This window comes from Arachis hypogaea, chromosome 19 (genome assembly GCF_003086295.3).
Source record: "Arachis hypogaea cultivar Tifrunner chromosome 19, arahy.Tifrunner.gnm2.J5K5, whole genome shotgun sequence".
Lineage (NCBI taxonomy): Eukaryota > Viridiplantae > Streptophyta > Magnoliopsida > Fabales > Fabaceae > Arachis > Arachis hypogaea.
Window position 1 is genome coordinate 14,660,615 of NC_092054.1, and position 5,597 is coordinate 14,666,211.

The following is a 5,597-nucleotide window of genomic DNA, read 5'->3' on the forward strand; positions in this document are numbered from 1 at the left end:
TATTACAGAGAGTGGCATGAGGTTTATTCCTGAACCAAGGTTACACAGAGCCTTAAAGATCATGGTGCCTATGGTACAAGGTATTATGAACTTTCCAGGATCTTGTCTCTTCTGAGGCAATGTCAGTTGATCCAGATCACTTAGTTCATTGATGAACAAGGGAGGTTCATCTTCCCAAGTTTCAATACCAAATAATTTGGCATTCAGCTTCATGATTGCACCAAGAAACTTGGCAGTTTGCTCTTCAATAACATCCTCATTCTCTTCAGAAGAGGAATACTCATCAGAGCTCATGAATGGCATAAGGAGGTTCAATGGAATCTCTATGGTCTCTAGATGAGCCTCAGAGTCCTTTGGTTCCTCAGAGGGAAGCTCCTTATTGACCACTGGACGTCCCAGGAGGTCTTCCTCCTTGGGATTCACGTCCTCTCCTTCCCTTACAAGTTCGGCCATGGTGCTTATGTCAATGGCCTTGCACTCTCCTTTTGGATTCTCTTCTATATTGCTTGGGAGAGTACTAGGAGGGATTTCAGTGATCCTTTTACTCAGCTGGCCCACTTGTGCTTCCATATTTCTAATGAAAGACCTTGTTTCATTCATGAAACTTACAGTGGCCTTAGATAGATCAGAGACTAAGTTTGCTAAATTATAAGTATTTTGTTCAGAGTTCTCTGTCTGTTGCTGAGTGGATGATGGAAAAGGTTTATTATTGTTAAACCTGTTTCTTCCACCATTATTAAAGCCTTGTTGAGGCCTTTGATCCTTCCATGAGAGATTTGGATGATTTCTCCATGATGGATTATAGGTGTTTCCATAAGGTTCACCTAAGTAATTCACCTCTGCTATTGCAGGGTTCTCAGGATCATAAGCTTCTTCTGCATAAGAAGCTTCTTGAGTACTGTTGGATGCAGCTTGCATTCCATTCAGACTCTGAGAAATCATATTGACTTGCTGAGTCAATATTTTATTCTGAGCCAATATGGCATTCAGAGTATCAACTTCAAGAACTCCCTTCTTCATAGGTGTCCCATTACTCACAGGATTCCTCTCAGAAGTGTACATGAACTGGTTATTAGCAACCATGTCAATAAGTTCTTGAGCTTCTACAGGCGTTTTCTTTAGGTGAATAGATCCACCTGCAGAGGTATCCAATGACATCTTTGATAGCTCAGATAAACCATCATAGAATATATCCAGGATGGTCCATTCTGAAAGCATGTCAGAAGGACACTTTTTGGTCAGCTGCTTGTATCTTTCCCAAGCTTCATAGAGGGATTCACCATCTTTTTGTTTGAAGGTTTGAACATCCACTCTAAGTTTGCTCAGCTTTTGAGGAGGAAAGAACTTGGCTAAGAAAGCCGTGACCAGCTTATCCCAAGAGTTCAGGCTATCTTTAGGTTGAGAGTCCAACCATATTCTAGCTCTGTCTCTTACAGCAAATGGAAAAAACATGAGCCTGTGGACTTTAGGATCTACTCCATAGTCTTAACAGTATCACAGATCTGCAAGAATTCAGTTAAGAACTGAAAAGGATCTTCAGATGGAAGTCCATGAAACTTGCAGTTCTGCTGCATCAGAGAAACTAATTGAGGTTTCAGCTCAAAATTGTTTGTTCCAATGGTAGGAATGGAGATGCTTCTTCCATGTAAATTGGAATTTGGTGCAGTAAAGTCAACAAGCATTCTCCTTGCATTGTTGTTGGGTTCGGCTGCCATCTCCTTTACTTGTTCGAAATTTTCAATCAAGTTGTCTCTGGATTGTTGTAATTTAGCTTCTCTTAGTTTCCTCTTCAGAGTCCTTTCAGGTTCTGGATCAGCTTCAACAAGAATGCCTTTTTCTCTGTCCCTGCTCATAAGAAAGAGAAGAGAAAAAGAAAAGACGAGGAATCCTCTATGTCACAGTAAAGAGGTTCCTTATTGTTAGTAGAAGAAAAGAAGAAGAGAAAAATCTGAACTCAGAAAGAGAGAGAGAGGGTTCGGATTTTTGGTGGGTGAGGGAGAGATGTTAGTAGATGAATAAATAAATAGAATAAGATGAGAGAGGGAAAATTTCGAAAATAATTTTTGAAAAAGAGTTAGTGATTTTTGAAAATAGTTTTTGAAAAAGGTTAGTAATTTTCGAAAACTAAGATTTAAAAATTGAAATAATTAGTTAATTAAAAAGAAATTTTGAAAAAGGGGGGAGATATTTTCGAAAATTAGAGAGAGAGAGAGAGTTAGGTAGGTAGTTTTGAAAAAGATAAGAAACAAACAAAAAGTTAGTTAGTTGGTTGAAACAAATTTTGAAAAGATAAGGAGTTGGGAAGTTAGAGAAGATATTTTGAAATCAAGTTTTTTTTTTTTTTTTGAAAAAGATATGATAAGAAGATATTTTGAAAAGATATGATTGAAATTAGTTTTTGAAAAAGATTTGATTTTTAAATCACAATTAATGACTTGATTCACAAGAAATCACAAGATATGATTCTAGGACTCAAAGTTTGAATCTTTCTTAACAAGTAAGTAACAAACTTGAAATTTTTGAATCAAAACATTAATTGATTATGTTATTTTTGAAAATTATTTGATAAAGATAAGAAAAAGATTTTTGAAAAAAATATTTTTGGAATTTTTGAAAATAACTAAGAAATTTGAAAAAGATTTGATTTTTGAAAAAGATTTTGAAAAAGGTGAGATTTTTAAATTGAAAATTTGATTTGACTCATAAAAACAACTAGATTTTAAAAATTTTTGAAAAAGTCAAATCTAATTTTCGAATTTTTGAGAGAGAAAAAGGGAAAGATATTTTTTTTTATTTTTGAATTTTGAATGATGAGAGAGAAAAATTAAAACATCATTTTCATGTTTTTCTCTTTTATTTTTGAATCAAAACAAGGAATGCATGCAAGAACACTATGAATGTCAAGATGAACACCAAGAACACTATGAAGATCATGATGAACATCAAGAACACATTTTTGAAAAATTTTTTAATGCAAAGAAAATATGCAAGACACCAAACTTAGAAATCTTTAATGCTTAGGCACTAAGAATTCAAGAATGCATATGAAAAACAAGATACAACACAAAACAAAAAATCATCAAGATCAAACAAGAAGACTTACCAAGAACAACTTGAGGATCATGAAGAACACTATGAATGCATGAAATTTCGAAAAATGCAAGATGAGTATGCAATTGACACCAAACTTATAACATGACACATGACTCAAACAAGAAACACAAAAATATTTTTGATTTTTATGATTTTATGATTTTTTTGTATTTTCTTTTAATTTTTTTCAAAAATAATTTTTGAAAAAGAAAAATAAGGATTCCAAAATTTTTAATATGAATTCCATGAATCTTATGCTCTTTAGTCTAAAGCTCTAATCAAAGGGTCAGGCATGGCTTAATAGCCAGCCAAGCTTTAGCATGTAACAGGTAGATCATGAACAGTAGTAGGTGGATTAGCATCAACTAGCTTGCTCTTGATAACAAATTGGAAGCCTCAGTCCAAATGAATTTAGACATGACTTTACAGCCAGCCAGGTTTCACATGCTTCATGAAACACTAGAATTCATTCTTAAAAATTTTGAATAAAATTATAAAATTTTTGAAAACATTTTTATTTTAAAAATTTTTTTTTTGAAGAGAAAACAAAAAGAAAATTACCTAATCTGGGCAACAAGATGAACCGTCAGTTGTCCAAACTCGAACAATCCCCGGCAACGGCGCCAAAAACTTGGTGCACAGAAATTGTGATTACACTTTGATTATGTAAAATTCATCGCTCTTTCTTTCCTTGATAATGGCGCCAAAAACATGATGCCAATACCATGGTTCACAACTTCGCACAACTAACCAGCAAGTGCACTGGGTCGTCCAAGTAATACCTTACGTGAGTAAGGGTCGAATCCCACGGAGATTGTTAGTATGAAGCAAGCTATGGTCACCTTGTAAATCTCAGTCAGGCGGATATAAAATAGTAATGGGGTTTTCGAAAATAATTAATAAAATAGTGATAGAAATACTTATGTAAATCATTGGTGAGAATTTCAAATAAGCGAATAGAGATGCTTTCGTTCCTCTGAACCTCTGCTTTCCTGCTATCTTCATCCAATCAGTCTTACTCCTTTCCATGGCTGGCTTTATGTAATGCATCACCATTGTCAATGGCTACTTTCGGTCTTCTCTCGGGAAAATGATCCAAATGCCCTGTCACGGCACGGCTAATCGTCTGGAGGCATCACCCTTGTCAATGGTTACATCCTATCCTCTCAGTGAACATGGTCAACGCACCCTGTCACGGCACGGCTATTCATCTGTCGGTTCTCGATCATACTGGAATAGGATTTACTATCCTTTTGCGTCTGTCACTACGCCCAGCAATCGCGAGTTTGAAGCTCGTCACAGTCATTCAATCATTGAATCCTACTCGGAATACCACAGACAAGGTTTAGACTTTCCGGATTCTCTTGAATGCCGCCATCATTCTAGCTTACACCACGAAGATTTTGATTAAGAGATCTAAGAGATACTCATTCAGTCGAAGGTAGAACGGAAGTGGTTGTCAGGCACGCGTTCATAGGGAATGATGATGATTGTCACGTTCATCACATTCAGGTTGAAGAGCGAATGAATATCTTAGAAGTGAAATAAGATGAATTGAATAGAAAATAGTAGTACTTTGCATTAATCTTTGAGGAACAGCAGAGCTCCACACCTTAATCTATGGAGTGTAGAAACTCTACCGTTAAAAATACATAAGTGAAAGGTCCAGGCATGGCCGAATGGCCAGCCCCTCTGATCTAAGAACCAGGCGTCAAAGATGATCAAAAGATGTTCAAAGATGTCTAATACAATAGTAAAAGGTCCTATTTATAATAAACTAGCTACTAGGGTTTACAGAAGTAAGTAATTAATGCATAAGTCCACTTCCGGGGCCCACTTGGTGTGTGCTTGGGCTGAGCTTGAATATTGCACGTGTAGAGGTCATTCTTGGAGTTGAACGCCGGCTTTTGTGCCAATTTGGGTGTTGAACTCCACTTTGCAGCTTGTTTCTGGCGCTGGACGCCAGAATTGGGCAGAGAGTTGGCGTTGAACGCCAGGTTGCGTCATCTAAACTTGGGCAAAGTATGGACTATTATATATTTCTAGAAAGCCCTGGATGTCTACTTTCCAAAGCAATTGGAAGCACGCCATTTCGAGTTCTGTAGCTCCAGAAAATCCACTTTGAGTGCAGGGAGGTCAGAATCCAACAGCATCAGCAGTCCTTCTTCAACCTCTGAATCTGATTTTTGCTCAAGTCCCTCAATTTCAGCCAGAAAATACCTGAAATCACAGAAAAATACACAAACTCATAGTAAAGTCTAGAAATGTGAATTTAACATAAAAACTAAGGAAAACATCCCTAAAAGTAACTAGGTTCTACTGAAAACATACTAAAAACAATGTCAAAAAGCGTATAAATTATCCGCTCATCAATGTCCCAGTAGGACAAGTAGCTACTGAAGCAAATTCACGCCAGAAGCATGGTAGGGCGGAAAATGCCCCAATTCGAATTGATGTCCCAGTAGGACAAATAGCCACTGAAGCAAATACACGCCAGAAGCGTG

The 5,597-nt window shown here is 36.6% G+C and overlaps 1 non-coding gene across 1 annotated transcript; it reads left to right on the plus strand.

Moving 5' to 3' along the window:
• The first annotated feature begins 1,212 nt into the window (after window positions 1-1,212).
• On the plus strand, window positions 1,213-1,320 carry LOC112780922 (small nucleolar RNA R71). Its single transcript, XR_003191728.1, has one exon. It is a non-coding gene; the product is annotated as a small nucleolar RNA R71 (small nucleolar RNA).
• The last annotated feature ends 4,277 nt before the right edge of the window (window positions 1,321-5,597 follow it).